Source organism: Pleurodeles waltl, chromosome 3_1, assembly GCF_031143425.1.
Source record: "Pleurodeles waltl isolate 20211129_DDA chromosome 3_1, aPleWal1.hap1.20221129, whole genome shotgun sequence".
In the NCBI taxonomy this organism is placed as follows: Eukaryota; Metazoa; Chordata; class Amphibia; order Caudata; family Salamandridae; genus Pleurodeles; species Pleurodeles waltl.
Genome location: NC_090440.1, coordinates 1,454,204,494 through 1,454,220,222, shown reverse-complemented (window position 1 = coordinate 1,454,220,222; position 15,729 = coordinate 1,454,204,494). Strand labels below are relative to the sequence as shown.

Genomic DNA, 15,729 nt, shown 5'->3' with positions numbered 1-15,729 from the left:
GTACCCCGGTGTTAGCATTCCTGTGTGGGGGCTTGTGTGATGATGGTTGGGGGGGTGTTATGGGTATGTGCAGTGGGCATGCTTTAGTGAGGGGTGTCCATGCTTTGTTGTGTCATGCAGGGCTTGGTGTTGGGATGGGTGGTTTGTGTTATTAGTACATTAGTGAGGAGTTGGAGTGATAGGGGAGGGGGTGAGGGTGGGGGGCTGTGATAGCATGCAGGTAGGGTGGGGGATATGATAGTTAAGATTTGACTTACCAGTGTCCATTCCTCCACCGACTCCTCCGAGGCCCTCAGGATGCATAATGGTCAAGACCTGCTCTTCCCATGTTGTTAGTTATGGGGGAGGAGGTGGGGGTCCGCCGCCAGTCCGCTGAATCGCGATGTTGTGCCTGGAGACCACGGAATGCACCTTCCCCCGTAGGTCGTTCCACCTCTTCCTGATGTCGTCCCGATTTCTTGGGTGCTGTCCCACTGCGTTCACCCTGTTGACTATTCTTCGCCATATCTCCATCTTCCTAGCTATGGAGGTGTGCTGCACATGTGATCCAAATAGCTGTGGCTCTACCCGTACGATTTCCTCCACCATGACCCTGAGGTCCTCCTCCAAGAACCTTGGGTGTCTTTGCCATGCCATGGGGTGGTGTAGGTGATGTGTGGGGTGGTGTATGTGGTGATGAGTGTGGTGATGTGTAGTGGTGTGTGGTGTTTTGTGCGTGGATGTTGTGTGGGTAATGGTGTTGTGTGCCTCTGTGTGGTAGGGTTGTCTATGCTGTGCAGTCTCTCTGGCCTTCATCAAAATATTTGGTCGTAGGGGTTTGTGGGTGATGTGGGTGTGTGTTTTATATAGTATTGATTGGTTGGGAGTGGTGTTGGTATGTGTATCAGGTGTGTGTATTTCGAATTGTCCAATGTGGCGGTGTTTTGGAGATGTGTGTGTATTTTGAGCGCGGCAGTGTGTACCGCCAACGGAATACCGCAGTTGAAAGACCGCCGCGTGGATTCGTGGGTCGTGATAGCATGGGCGTCTTTCTGTTGGCGTGACGGTGGAGGTTTTGTTTTCGCCAGTTTATCACTGACCTTTGGTGTGGCGGACTTGTGTGGGTGTCTGAATTTCGGCGGATTCCGAGATGTGGGTCATAATAGCTGTGGCAGATTTCTGCGGCCGCGGCGGTGTATTGGCGGTCTCCTGCACAGCGGTAAGCGGCTTTTACCGCCAATGTTGTAATGACCCCCCTAATCTGCTAAAGGCTTGGAATTCTGATACCCTAATTCCTGAAGTTTGCCACACTTTGGTGGACATTTAAATGTTTTCGGCTGGCAATCACTCTTTCAGACGTACATATTTTGGTAGCTATAAAATGTAATAGTTTAATAGTACCCCACCTTGTAAGCTCTATCTAAAACTAAGATCCGAGACACCATGCCACAGAGGCATAAACAATGTATCACTAACCATGAGCAAGGTGGAGAAACGCCAAATATATTTTAGGTAGAATTTGGTTAAAATTCACCCTGAGTGTTGCAAGTTGGCGAACACAAGGAATGGTGCATTTATGGCAGTCCATCCCACTAGCAATTTTGCCATAAAGTGTATTTATCTGCTGTTCTCTGGACCACGTACATCTCTGCTAGTTCAAGGAATCACACCTGACTCAAGCTCTACTCTGTTTAACTCATTTGCAGATGTGGTACCTAACAAAATCATTTGTCAAGGAAGATTATCGTAATAACCAATTTATGACGCATCAAGTTTACAATTCAGGTTGATTCCATCTATCTGAAATACCCTCAATTTATTTTCCATTATTAAATCATAGTGTTTGTATCTATTCGTTCCCTATTTAGATGTGAGAGAATGCAGAGACTTGGACCAAGCCCACTTATGTTTCAGACCGTGGCACCTTTGTGGCATGGAGGTGGAGGACTTCATGTGGCATTACAACCACTGCAATATTGATGTCTGGTTGCTACCGTGGACACTGGAGGACTTCCTGATGAATGTTGAATCCATGAAGAACCCAGACAAGCTAATGGTGAGGTACACCTCCAAGAGTACAGAGAAATGTGGCTCTCCCCTCCCTGTTTCAGCATGCATGCATGGTGAAGATGGGAAATGTAATGATTCCTTAAACTCTGAGGACAGAGATAATCCTAGGGACCCTTGTTGTGTTGTGTTTCACCCTAAGATTAGGGGAACCACTGGGACTACTTTATTCCTAGGAAGGATCACACACCAGGGTGAGTTTAATGTGTAGCACTGCCACTGGCACTCCAGGAATGAACTACATACATGTCCTCTTTCCTAGGCCTTGGGGTTACCCTGGGAGATGGATAAGATGAATTTACAATGTCCTTAGAATGAATGCCAGACTCAATATCAAAGCTAATTACCCAAATATGTAGCCATCAAGAGAAACAGGGAAAATGCACATGTAGATTTTTCACTTTTTTGGAAATATGCTACCACCAACTCCTGGCCGACTCAAAATTAGGACCTTATTTAACTATATCTGTAGCACTTGTATAGCATAAATGCTACTTTTAAACTACAATATTTTCTTAATATCACAAGCTTCTTTCTATTTATGCGACTAATCATTCGGCAGTCACTTTTCATGTTTTTCCAGCCATCCTTAAATTAGAGGCTAATCTCTTTTTGTGGTCATCAATGTCAGTTATCTAGGGCCTGCAACTTTTATCCGTGTCTTGCACCTTAGATTCATGGGGTGTATTTCCAGAATAGTGAATTTTACATATCCTATGAAATATTGCATCCAAAATATGAAATACCACAACATTGTGTATATAAGGATATACAGGTAAACATAGTTTTACTATTCTTATCTCCCCATGTGCATACCTTGTTGAAATAAAGAAAATAAGGTTAAGAAAAGTTGAGGATTTCGTGAAGATTGGTGATTTTAAATTATCCATTATATTTGTAAATGCTTTAAAGCCTTCTATAAAATTAAATATAAGTCAAAATCTGGAAATCGCATCTCCCACAAGCCCTAGTCACCCTTACGTTTTCATGAATAGGTAAAGAAGCTACTCAGTGCCTAATAAAATACATTGACAGATTTACACTGCGGGTACTGCCCCCTCCTCCAATGATTTTCCAGAATATTCCATTAATTGGTAGGTACAACTTAAAAGTTGTTATTAAACCCACCAGACAACAGTTATGCAAGTTCATGAATCTTTTTAGGGTCAAACCTGTGATAGCATGCACTAGAGCATATGTATCGCTAGGGAGATGCTGTTGTAGTTACAAAAAGGCTTGACGCCTATCCATGGTTTACCATTTGTTGGCTTGCGTGGCACTCTTCTTAATAGCCTCATAGTTCATTACTGGAGACAATATCGTCATTTCTGTTCCCTTCCATGGAGCAGGGACCAAGCACTGATTGGTTCAACTTAATCAGTGCCCGTCCGCTGCTCCTGACGTGATCGAGGTTTTATTTTCTTCTTTCAACTACTAGTATATTGAAAACAAAAATGTGCCCAGCAGGACAGACAAAATTGTGAATTTGTATTTTCTATAGTTAACTATTTTTATTTTGCCAAGTCTTTTTTTCTCATTTGCACTCATGTTTTTTTTTTTCAGCTACTAGTGCCATGTAAACTGAAGGCGTGTGACTGGGAAAACATGGGCAGCAGGACAAAAAAGCCCGAAAAGTTGTATTTTCTATAGTTAATGTTTTTTATTTTGCCAGTTCTTCTTTTCTCACTTTGAACTCATGTTTTGTCTTTGCTCATGGGTGCTATTCTCAAAGGATGACCGCTGTCTTGTTTTAAGTATTGCAAAGCAACATTGTTTCCTTCTTATGTGTAATTTTTGAAATCATACTTTAATACATAATCCTGCAGTATGCCCCAATTCACTCCACTCCAATCCATCCCACTCCAATCCAAACCACTCACCCAATCAACTCCAGTCCATCATCCTAACCCCAAAACAATCTGCCCCACTCCAATGCAGCAATCCAAAACAATCTACCCTACTCCAATCCACAAAAATCTGCCCCACCACAATTGAAAACAATCAGCCCCACTCCAAAACAATCTACTCCACTCCAACCTACCCCACTCCAATCCAGTGCAATCTGCCCCACTCTAATCCAAAACAATTCGCCCCACTCCAATCTATCCCACTCTAATCCAAAACAATCTGTCCCACCCCAAAACAATGTGCCCCACTCCAATAAGCCCCACTTCCCTCTGGTCTGCCACACTCCAGTCCAGTCTGCAAGACCCAGTCCAATCCACCCCACTCCATCCCAATCCACCACACTCCAATACTTCCAATCCCACCCACTCCAGTCATCCTTCCATCCAAAACAATCTGCCTCATTCCAGTACAGCAATCCAAATCAATGTACCCAACTCCAGTCCACAACAATCTGCCCCACCCCTATCCAAAACAATCTGCCCTGCTACAATCCAAAACAAAATGCCCCACTCCAATCGAAAACAATCTGCCCCATTCCAATCTACCCCACTCCAATCCAGAGCAATCTACCCCACTCCAATCTGCCTCATTACGCTCCAAAACAAGCTCACCCACTCAAATCTAAAATAATTTGCCCCACTCCAATCCGAAACGATCCGTCCCACTCCATCCTCCCCACTCCAATCTAATCCATCCCACTCCAATCCAGTCCACCTCACCATGATCCACCCCACTCCAATCTGCCCCAATCCAATCCACATCACTACAATCTGCCCCCCCGCCCTATCCAAAGCAATCTGCCCCACTCCAATCCAAAAAAATCTGCCCCTCTCCACTCTGTCATATTCCAATCCAAAACAATCTGCCTACTCCATTCCAAACGTCTACCCTACTTCAATCCAAAACAATCTGCCCCACCCCAATCCAAAACAATATGCACCACTCCAGTGTGCCCCATACAATCACAAAAATCTACCCCACTACAATCCAAAACAATCTGACCCACTACAATTCAAAACAATCTGCCCCACTCCAATCTAACCCAGTAAAAACGAAAACAATCTGCCCCAATCCAATCCACCTCACTGCAAACTTCCCAACTCCAACCCAAAATAATCTGCCCCACCCTATCCAAAACAATCTGTCCCACTCCAATCCCCAAAAATCTGTCCCTCTCCACTTTGTACCATTCCAATCAATAACGATCTGCCTACTCCATTCCAAATGTCTGCCCTACTTCAATCCAAAACAATCTGCCCCACCCCAATCTAAAACAATATGTACCACTCCAGTGTGCCCCACTACAATCCCAAAAAGCTACCCCACTACAATCCACAACAATCTACCCCACACCAATCAAAACAATATGCACCACTCCAGTGTGCCCCACTACAATCCCAAAAATCTACCCCACTACAATCCAAAACAATCTGACCCACTCCAGTCCAAAACAATCTGTCCACTCCCATCCAAACCAATCTGCCCCACTGCAATCATCCACACTCCAGTCCAATCTGCCACACTTCAGTCCAATTCGCCACACTCCAATCCAATCCAGTCCACCTCACTCGATCCCAATCCAGCACACTCCAATGCTCCCAAACCACCCACTCCAATCTGCCTCCCTTCAATCCAAAACAATCTGTCTTACTCCAATACAGTAGTCCAAAACAATCTGCCCCAATACAGTCCACAACAATATGTCCCACTCCAACCTGCCCCACTCCTGTCCAAAAGAATATGCCCCCACTCCGATCCAAAACAATCTGCCCCACTCCAATCTCACCCACTCCAATCCAAAACAATCTGCCTCACTCTAATCTAAAACAATCTGTCCCACTCCAATCTACCCTACTCCAATCCAAAACAATCTGTCCGCTCCAGTCTGAAACAATCTGCCCACTCCAATCTGGCCTACTCCAATCCCCCCACATTAATATAACCTGCCCCACTCCATCCCAGTCCAATCCAGTCCACCTCGCCATGGCTTACCCCTCTCCAATCTGCCCCACTCCAATCATTCCCAATCCAATCTACCCCAGTCCAAACTGCTCCTCTCCAATCCAAAGCAATCTGTCCCACTCTAATCCAAATAAATCGGCCCCACTCCACTCTGCCCCACTCCAATCCAAAACAATCAGCCTACTCCATTAGAAAACAGTCTGCCCCACTTCAATCCAAAGCAATCTGTCTGACTCCAGCCCAAAACAATATACCCCATTCCAGTCTGCCCCACTACAATCCACAAAATCTACCCCACTACAATCCAAAGCAATCTGTCCCACTACAATCCAAAACAATCTCCCCACTCCATTCTGTCCCAGTGCGAATCAAAACAATCTGCCCCAATCCAATCTGCCCCACTCCAATCCAAACTGATCTGCCCACTCCAATCCAAAATAAACTGCTCCACTCCTATCCGAAACAATCTGCCGCACTCTCACTCCCACTCCAACCCAAAACAATCTACCCCACTCTAATCTAAAACAATCTGCCCCTCTCTAATCTTTCCCTCCCCAATCCAAACCAATCCACCTTAATCCACCCCACTCCAATCCAATCGAATCTAATCCACTCCACACCAATCAAATCAAATCCACTGCACTCCAAACCAATCTAATCCACCCAACTCCAATCTAATTCATCCCTCTCCAGTCCAATCCACCCCACTTCAATACAATCCACCCACCCCACCCCAATATAATCCACCCTAACCCAATCCAATCCACCCAACCCCAATCCAATCCACCCCACTCAACCTAGTCCACCCCACTCCAGTCCACTCCAAACCATGTTACCCCACTCAATCCATCTCACCCCCACACCAATCCAGTCCACTCCATGTCAATGCATCCCACCTCACTCCAATCCACCTTAAACATCCCAATCCAATCCAGCCAACCCCAATCCAATCCAACCCACTCCAATTCAATTCACACTACTCTATTCTAATCAACCACACTGTACTTCAATCCATCAAACTCTACTCAAATCCACCCCACACCACTTCACTCTACTCCAACCCACCCCACTATACCCCAGTCCACCTCAATCCAATCCACATGATCCCGTTCAGTCCACCCCACTCTAATCCAATCTACTCCAGTCCATGCCACTCCAATCCAATTCACTTTAACCCACTCCACTCCAATGGAATACAGTCCACTTTAATCCACCCCTCCAATCCACCTAATCTACCTCCCTCCAAACCTCCTTAATCCAACCCTCCTCAACCCACACCAATCAAATCCACTCCACACTCCATCCAATCCATCCTGCCCCACTCCATTCCAATCTACCCCACTCCAATCCCCCACTCCACTCCAATTCAACCCACTTCAGTCCAGTCCACCTACTCCACCACAATCCACCCTATTTAAATCCAGTTCACTCTAATCCAATCCACCCCACCACACCCCAAACAATTCCATTCCACTCAAATCCACCCCACCGCTCCAATCCATCCCACCCTAACCCACCCCAATCCACTCCACTCCACCCCAATTTACCCTATCCCAATCCAGTCCACCTCAGTTCAGTCCAATCCACCCCAATCCAATGCACCCAAATCCAATAGACCCCAATCCAGTCCACTGCAATTTACACCACCTCACACAATCAAATCCATCCCACTCCATTACAACCCAAATAGTTGCACCCACTCCAGTCCAATCCACCCCACTCCAGTCTAATCCACTCAACTCTAGACCAACCCACAACACTCAAGTCCAATTCACCTCACTCCAATCCTCCCCAATCTAACCCACTCCACAACAATCCAATCTACCCCACTCTAATCCAGTCTACTCCATCCCAATCCAATCCAGTACACCCCACTCCATGCTACCCCACCTCAATTCAATCCAGTCAACCCCACTCCAATCCACCTGCTTCACTTCACTCCACCTCACTTCACTCAAGTCCAATTCACTGTACTATAGTCCAATCCACCCCACTCTACCCAAGCCAATCCACCTAGCCCATCCCACTCCAATCCATCCACTCAACTCCAGCCCACTCCACAATCCACTCCAGTCCAATCCACCCCACTCCCGACCAGTCCACACCACTCCAATCAGATAATTCCACTCCATTTCAGTCCATTCCAATCCTTCCCACTTTAGTTCAGTCGAATCCATCACACTCCAATTCATCCCACTCAAAACCACCCCAAACCAATCCAACCTATGCCAATCCAATCCACCTCACCCTAGTCCTATCACTTCAGTCCAATCCACCCACCTCAATCCAATTCAGTCACCCCACTCCAATCCACCTCAACCCTTTTCAATCCACTCCACTCCATTGAATCCACACCACACCACTCTACTCCAATCCACCCCACTCTAGTCCAATCCATCCCACTATCATAGTCCACTCCAACCCACTCCACCTTATTCCACCCCGTGTCACCCCACACCACCACTGAACTCTACTTTCCTCCACTCAATTCTACAACACTCTACTTCCCCTACTCCTCTCTACAACACTCTACTTCTCCCACTCCACTCTATGACACTCCACACCACTAACTTTTACTCACACTGACAGCAGCCAAACTGATGTACAACACGGCAAAAACTCATTGCCAAAGCTAATAGCTCTTGTATAGGCAAGACCTATTGGGTTTGCTAATACTTGTTTAATATTTGAAATTAAAATGTTTTTATGATGTCCCTGCCTTTACCGCTTGTCCATTCTTAGAAGTCATGCTGCGTTGAGAGAATTGTTTCAACTGTGGGTTTAAAGGGACAAACATTCTCAAACGCATGAAAGCATCAAATCCTTCCCTCTACTCTTTAACATAAGGGTGGCTAAGATTGATCACATTGCGGGAGCCTGCTCCAATTGAAAAACACCTGCAGTAATAGCAAAGCAAGAGCCCCAACTGCTAAGTGACTGCATCAACCGCACAGGCATAGCAAACTCACCAAATTCACCTTTATCTGGAGCGGCTGCCGCATTTGTAAAGGGGAGGGAGTGGGGACGATGATAGGAGAAACAACATTTTTTTTTAAAAGAAGGCACTTACCATTTCTGTTGTGCCGCTCTGTCTCCCACCACCTCCAACCACCTCGCTCCTCTTGTGGTGCGCCAGCGTCCACTGGGACACCAGCACAGGCTCCCAGTAATCCTGGTGCTGCTTATATGCTAAACATAGCATGAAAGCAGTGTCAGGATTGGTCTGAGCGGCTCGGATTGCCACTCAGACTCAAGCCTGGGGTCTGTGCTGTTTCTCCAGCCCACCTGTGTATACAGCCAGGCTGGAGAAACCTAAGTCCGCTTGAGTGTTTGGCACACACAAGCGCACTTAGTGCACTCTCCCCTTCTCCCTCTCCCACCTCCTGTGGCTCAGCCCTACTCCTCCCTGTACACGCTGCTGGATGAGCAAGCAGATAATTTTTTTTTTTTTTAAATGACAGCAAGCTATTGTTTTATTTTCATCTGCTGGCTCAGCCAGGGGGGTGGCGCCCCTGAGCCACTGTGGAGGAGCCACCCCTGCCCGTAATACATCTGTACCGACTACACCCTACCTCCAGCCACTGCAGATGCACCACATGAGCCCCACACCCTTGGTCTTGTGCATACAGGCATGAAAGACAACCACGGTAGGACAATGGGGCAAAGATATGTAGCACAGAGTGAATTAAATAGAAGGAAGCCATGGGCACCATGAAAGACGGGCAATGTGAGACAAGTGGCAACAAATGGAAGCCCTGGGAGACAGGTACTGGAATATAGAGAGGATAAGAAAAATTTGTAAATACTAGCTGAAAAGGGTGTCAGCTTGAGGCTGGGATAATGTGAAATCTGGAAAGATAGGAGAAACAGTGAAAGGCTATGAAAGGAAAGGAAAGACAACACCGAGAAACTGGGATAAACAGAGAGGTACAAGGAGGCACGCGGGAAACAGGGTTAATCCTAGGAGACATGGATTTACATACACATCTTGTAGACATTGGGACTCACCAGTAACCACTGGAAATGACATGTAGCCACAATAAATGCTGGAAGACACTGAGATGGGGACAAAACAAGAGACACAGGGAGACTTAAGGCAAAAAAAAAAAAAAAGAACTGTGGAATGGAGGGAGCATAATGGTTCGTAGCTGCACCTTGAGACTTGATTAAGTTAGCAAGCCAACGGCTTTGGTGCTGAAACGTATCAGCTAGGGCCGCGGTTGAAAGGGGCAGTGCCCCTGTATTGTCTTAGATGGCTACAGGCCCAAGCAACTTGGGGGGCTGGCTTGTGATCCACCTGGATGAGAGGTAAGTTCCTCATGTCTCTGGTCTCCAGATGCGAGATAAACCTTTGTGAGGCTGGTGCATTAGCTGCATCAGTTGAGATGTCACAATGTGCCCATGATGCTTGCTGCTTTATCAGGTGGCTGCCAGTTTAGGCCATCTCTTCATCATTGGCTGCTCTTTGGGTCACCCATAAATGAACCTATTACCTGGCTAAATAAACCTGCATCCTCACTGAACTGGTATTCAAAGAATACAAAAAGGAGGAAAAACATTGCATTCAGAACTCGGTAGACAGACTACTACTTGTAAAGCCACAAGCCCACATCTCCCCTGCCTGGAGGGCACAAAATTGGTAACTGGTTGCCAGAAGATCCACCTTCAAGCTGCTTTGTATCACTCACGAAACAATACATGGAATAGTACTGCAGAACTATGGAATCCTTTACCCCCAAATATAAGATCCACTGATAACTATTGAATCTTCAGAAGGCTACTCAAGATTTGGCTCTTTCCTTCATAACCATTATATCCAAAAAGCAGTGGACTGCATATACATGTGCTGGTAAGCATGTATAATCTGATTATGTGTACATAACTAGATATATGTATTTCTTTAAGGAATATGTATAATTATTATTTTATAACAACAAAATATATACATATGCTCTAAACCTGTGTAACAAATTATATTTTACTCACGGTTAAAAGTATATATGTGCATGTGTATGTATGTTTGTATGTATGTGTGCATATATATATATGTATATAACGCATGTATGTGCTTGTGTGTGTATATACATATATATATGTATATTATTCTATGCTTAACATGTTCATAGGTCATTGCATATTTCCTAGATTAGTAGTTAGATTAGATACTTATGAATCTCTGTTTTCATTTTATATAATCACAATGAGCAAATTATATCTTAACTATTTATCTGCAAGCATTTGGCTACTGGAATATTGAGGAAAGATAAAATAATGTTAGAATACACAATTAAATTAACTTCAAATGTTGCAAACCTTGAAAGTCTGTGTTTATACAATACATCTTTAAATCTCAAAATATGATGTCGATTAGGATATTCCTTGCACATATATTCCCTTACTATGTATCTATGTATCTATTTATTTATTACTTTAGTCCTAGTGTACAAGAGAAGTAAAGAAAATGTTTATTCTCTCTTAAGCTTTACTCTGTCTCCCCATCACCCTATACCTCTATCAATCTACCTTCATCCCCACACTCATCCCATGCCCATTTTACTACTATAATCTCCAAAATAACCCTACATAAGCTCTCCCTCCTCTACCGCTCCTGACTCACCCCAAACCTCAGTTTACTATGATCTCCCAAAAAACCTTCTAAATCCTCCCTCTTTTATCTCACCTGACTCACCCAAAACCCATTCTACTACTAAGATCTCCCTAACTCCTTTCTCCAGACTCTTCCCTTCTCCATCAGTCCTTTACTCATTCTGAGCACCATCCTATTACTATATACTCCCAAATAAGACTTTGGAATTCTTCCATCCTCTATCCCTTGTGAGAAAAGTCCTCTTTTTGACATCGTTAGCCCCCACTTTTTGCCTGGTACATGATGTAGCCTAGAAGTTGTAGGTGCCCAGGGCCCCTGCTAACCGGGTTCCCTGGGTCAGAGCTCTTTCCCTAAACTGGTGTGATGCATTGGCACAATTGGAGACACCTTTAGCTTCCCCATTGGTCCCTAGTAAATGTTACTTAGGTACCCATGGCAGGAGGTACTAACGGTAATCCCCTGGGGGCAGCAGCACTGATTGTGCCACCCCCTACGGCCCTGCATTCAGGTTCACCCAGCACTGCCATTGCAGACTGAGCACCCTAATGCAAACATAAAATGCAAACTCGACATGGCACACTGCCTGTGTGCCCTGTCCACTACACACTGCTTGCAATATAGATAGGTCACCCCTCTGGCAGGCCTTCCAGTCCTTAAGCAGGGTGAACTATACTGTAAGAAAGCGCCTACAGCTGAGGATATGCCGATAGAGACATGTGGCACATACGGCTGCAAGCTCGAGCAGGACCATATGTGACAGCTCGACTTTAGAAGATCCTTTGCCACCACACGCAATGTAAGTACAATCGCGCACAGTATATAGCTTTGCGGAGTCAGCAGATATGATTGATTGGCAGTGTTCTAACGGAGCATTCATGTTTTCAGTGCCTTTAATTTGAGTGCAAATAATGAAGACAATGCAGAAATAGACAGAATATCCTTTGATATTCTCAAAGATAAGGTTAGTTCTAATGGCACCAGTTTTTATGACACTATCGAGGCATCGATTTTAACAATAGCAGCACACATTTTTAAGTTTGTTTGTAACCAACACCAATACAATATAATTGTACCGTAAAATATCTAATCATGCATGCGTTGAGGTATATTAATATAAAGAAATCTTTTCTTTTACTGCATATCGACTAATTTAATAAATATGAGAATGGAGCATTTATTAACCTCAAAATACACATTCACGGTGTATGCACAAAGGTGAACAGTGTAACTTTTAACACTGGTTGTTCACAACCACTTATAGGAGATGCCTAGGGTTAATGATATGTTCAACAATTTTTAAAAAAACACATCTATGGTGCATAGATATGGGTGAACAGTGTAACTTTTAACACTGGTGGTTCAAAAACCATGTATATATGATGCCCAGTGATAATGATACAACCCTCATTTATAAACAGGCACTGAGTTTAACGTCCTGAGGAGGCCAGATAATTACTAAAGGCCGAAACGCGTTGACAACACAGATTTTGGAGGAATGTTTCTGGAATTTTCAAATTAACAACTAGAAAAGATATGGTATCAAATATGTATAGGATGAACATTCAACCTAAAAAGATGATACCCGGCAACCTTATTTCAATTTCAGGGGACTGCTAGCCAGAAAAGAGCAGCAACTTGTACAGAACAAAAGACTCTAGTGCGAAAAAAGTATTTTCTGTGATTATTGTGAATATGTTATAAAAAAAATTGCCACATTCCGTTATAAGTTATGTATGTTAATTCTTAGTTTTGTATTTTAGTGTTGTGTTAAAAAATACACACAAAAATATTTTGACTGGTGGCAGAGAAAAGCCACAAAAGAACAGATAAATACTTCTAAAAATAATAAATAGACAAAAAGTGTCTTACAGTGAGTAATTTGTCTTCTCACTTAGGATTCATATTATTAGATACATTTATCTTTCAAACCTATACTGTATGTGAGGGCATAACTGCATGAGCAATATGCCCACACTGTGTCATTACCAAACCTGGGACATAATAAGTGAACAGAGATGCCATTTTCAATGCATGTGCTGAACATCAGTCACTATGAGTTTCACAGGTACATGATAGCCGTTCTGAACCCTGGGCTGTTGTGTATCAATCAACTCAGAATCTCAAATCCAAACTGGTACCAATGTTGGGTTTATGATAAAATATACCCAGGTTCACCTTTAAGGTGCCTCCTGCAAAAGCTAACTACCCTGGCATGGTTGCTGGCCAGCCACATCCTGCCTGCCACCTCCAGAAACAAATCTGCACCCCTGGGGTAAGGGCCTCTGTCTCTGGGATGTAGAACAAAGGCCTTCCTGGCCAGAGGTGCTAACACCCCTCGCACCCCCTCAGGAATGTGCATTGCCCTGACAGCAAGCTTCAAAGGGCTCACCACCTTTGAAACTCGACCACCAGGCCTGCTGCTTGCAGCAGAGGGCCGCCCCGGTTGCAAACCCTCACTTTTGGCAGAAGCAACAGCGGAAAATTCAAACAGAGGACAGGAGGGGTGGCTCTACCTGGCATGCACCACCCCTAAGGTGCTGCATGCAAGGTGGAACCGCCATTTCATTGTCCTCCATCTTGGATGAAAGGAAAATAGCCAATCAGGTGTAGGAGTGTGACCTCTGCCCACAGGAAGTGGTCACTTAGTGGGTGTAGCCACTCTAAGGTAGATGACCCATTGGTCACTACCAGGTTCCCTCTAAAACGCCCACTAAATACAGTATTTAGTGACACACGCTACAGTTTCGTCGACTTCAATGCGCCGGGTACGCGCATTGATATCACCCCCTATGAAGTTATTATTTGATTTGGAGTAGGCTGCTGTATACTCATCTGAGTATTTCGGAATTAATTTAGTAACAATTAGTGAATTAGATAGAGAAAAATTAGCGGAGGTATTATTTAGAAGTTTAGATAGTGGACACACAGTACGACAGGCAACCAGTAGTGGAAACCGTGGGGCAGAGGAAGGCCTTAAAGACAAATTTATTAGACTAGAGAAATTAAAGAGGAATGAAATGTACAGATGGTGGGATGCTATCACACTCAAACAATACAAGAAATTAGATAGAATACCTAGGGGCTTAAGGTCACATATTTTTCCTTCATACGATGATTTGGATGTAGATTTATTGATGAGATGGGAGGAGGAATTGAAATCTAACTCGATGAAACTCGTGGATATCTTGATAGAAAATGCTGAGAGAAAGGTTCAAAAACTTAAGTCAGAGATTGTGGCATTGGAAAAACAGATAAAAGATTTAAATCTGAAGGAGGCAATTGAAAAAATTACGTTATTCTTAATAATGTGATAATGAAATTTCAGGATGTGATCAAATGTAGAAAAGTCAGAACACTAAAGAGAGATGAGCAGGATTATTTAAATGGTAGAGTATTCACATTTTCGAGTAAATATGATCATCTGGTAAGAAATGTGTTATCTGGAGTACAATCCACTAATTCTATGGATTCGGCAACAACTTCCAGAAGTAGTCTGGTAACTAATTTAAGTGACACAGATGGTGTGGAGGTACATACATCAAAGTTGGGTACACAAGGGGGTGCTTTTTTACAAGAGCTCAAAAGGATAAAACAGGGAAATTGGGAACTGAACTAAAAGAGAAGTCAGGGAGGAAGACAAGAAGAGGAAAAAGAGGAAAGGATAGGCAAACCGTACTCAGGCATAAAAACAAGATCACGGGACAAAAAGACATGAGTTCCTCCTTAGGGATAGATAACAATGTGGTGAACATATCCCAAAAAGATTTATCACATGATATGTTGAAAATTTTGAACAAAGGATTGGGGTTTTGTCCAACCAATAGGGGAGATATTTGCAAGTCAAAGATAGACCTATTTAAATATGTTAGAAGGTTAAAACTAAAGAAACATTTTGATATGCAATTGACAGCTATAGAAGCAACTCCACAAGCAAAATCAATACATAGTGGATTATCAATACAAGACATATATGATACAGTAGCTTTGATGTCCATCACAGACTATGAGGAATATCCAACAACCATATGCACAGGTTTACATGATTTAAATGTGGTGTCAGGTGTACATGTTACTAGTGGACTTAAACAAATATCTACTTAGATACCCAGACAAGCCATGGATAATAATATTGGTATGGCGTGATTTGGACGAAGAGGAGGCGAAACGGAAATGAACGATAAGACACAATTTAAAATATGAGGAGT

The 15,729-nt window shown here is 43.8% G+C and overlaps 1 long non-coding RNA gene across 1 annotated transcript in view; it reads left to right on the top strand.

Moving 5' to 3' along the window:
• Positions 1-8,629, top strand: part of LOC138285294 (uncharacterized) — a 209,173-nt gene extending 200,544 nt beyond the window's left edge. Inside the window, exons 6-7 of the long non-coding RNA XR_011201566.1 lie at positions 1,848-2,035; positions 3,610-8,629. This is a non-coding gene — a long non-coding RNA (uncharacterized lncRNA). The remainder of the gene's footprint in view (positions 1-1,847; positions 2,036-3,609) is intronic.
• The last annotated feature ends 7,100 nt before the right edge of the window (positions 8,630-15,729 follow it).